Source organism: Austrofundulus limnaeus, unplaced genomic scaffold, assembly GCF_001266775.1.
Source record: "Austrofundulus limnaeus strain Quisiro unplaced genomic scaffold, Austrofundulus_limnaeus-1.0 Scaffold856, whole genome shotgun sequence".
Classification (NCBI taxonomy): Eukaryota; Metazoa; Chordata; class Actinopteri; order Cyprinodontiformes; family Rivulidae; genus Austrofundulus; species Austrofundulus limnaeus.
The window spans coordinates 102,778-104,361 of NW_013953258.1; the positions used below are offsets into that span (position 1 = coordinate 102,778).

Sequence of the window (1,584 nt, forward strand, 5' to 3'; positions counted from 1 at the left end):
GAGGAGGCCCCGAGGAAGACCCAGGACACGCTGGAGGGACTATGTCTCTCGGCTGGCCTGGGAACGCCTTGGAGTTCCCCCGGAGGAGTTGGAAGAAGTGGCTCGGGAGAGGGAGGTCTGGGCCTCCCTTCTGAAGCTGCTGCCCCCGCGACCCGACCCCGGATAGGAGGAAGAAAATGGATGGATGGATGGATGGATGGATGGATGGATGGATGGATGGATGGATGGATGGATGGATGGAAGAACGTTTTAAATGCTACATGAATCATAATTAGGAACAGATAATTTAAATCTACATAAGATTAATTATTACATAATATTTCTTTAATAATATAATGCCCATTTTTAAAAAAATCTCATTTTGATTTTTAGCCACCGTGTGTAACTTTGACCCCACCATCCTAACATTTCAGTGTATCAATGAAACAAAATAATAAAGATTTTTAGTTTTACAATGAAACAAACAACATTTTATAGTTATTATTTACATAATAAGTTAGTACCGTCGTAATCTACTTTACAAGCTTCTGGGTCAACAAACACTTTTATTTTGAAAAACCGAACCGGATGTTGTCTTTGTTAGCCTGCTGTTGTCCACTAGCCGGATTTTGCTAAGGTTTGTAGACTTGGACGCGTTAGCAGTAAAAGTAGCCCAGGTTTTCTGTGGTTCTGGTAATAATTTGTAAACAGGACCAGGATAAAGGACTGGGGTTCTGGAACCAGTAAGTGGGTTTGGACCGAACCGGTCTCAGGCAGGGTTTCTCCAGTTAACCAGCCAGGAAACATTCCTCCATTTTTCTTCATTTCCCTGAGTTTGTGTCGGTGGTTCTTCATTTTTACACTTTGGAAGAGTTTTTGGAGGTTTTATGGTAAGTTTTATTTAAAATGAACTCTAGAGAATGAGTTTAATTTAGTGTAAAAGTGTAAAACGTCCCTTTAACAAACTGGGTCAGAGCTAAAAACCGGACTCAAGGTTTTAATACAACTTTAGGAAACCTTATTAAAAAAACCTTATAAAAGTCACATTTGTGACCTGTAAAAACAAAACACGGAGTTTGAGCAGAGAAATCAGCTGGTCACCATTTAAACAGCCGGAAATGACAGATTAGATTAAAAGTTTCATATCCTGTCAGATTACACAGTTTTTAGTTTTAACATGTAGAAATAATTAAGATGAGTGTTTTCTACTGAAGAAACAAACTGTGTAAACTGAAAAGTAGTGAACACTGGCTAAAAGCAGCAGAAAAACATAGAGCCAGTGTTGTATAAAGTACCACACAGTGTTGTATGAAGTACCACACAGTGTTGTATGAAGTACCACACAGTGTTGTATGAAGTACTACACAGTGATACGTGAGTAAAAGTACAAGTATCTTACCAAAAAGTTACTTTGGTAAAGGTTAAAGTCTCCTTTAGGAGTATAACTTGAGTAAAAGTGTTAAAGTATGTGATATTTGTTGTAGTTAAGTATTAAAAGTGAAAGTACTGATTTAAAATGAGCAGTTAGATTTTCTGTAAGGACATTTATTAGGAGGTGACCTCCCCAAAATGCAAAAACTGTCCATCTTACCAAGTTTTAAAATC

The 1,584-nt window shown here is 37.9% G+C and overlaps 1 protein-coding gene across 1 annotated transcript in view; it reads left to right on the plus strand.

Annotated features, from left to right (window-relative positions):
* Positions 1–566: 566 nt before the first annotated feature.
* Positions 567–1,584, plus strand: part of rfng (RFNG O-fucosylpeptide 3-beta-N-acetylglucosaminyltransferase) — a 31,140-nt gene continuing 30,122 nt past the window's right edge. Inside the window, exon 1 of the mRNA XM_014029117.1 lies at positions 567–869. The gene's annotated coding sequence lies outside the window, so the exon portion shown is untranslated. The remainder of the gene's footprint in view (positions 870–1,584) is intronic.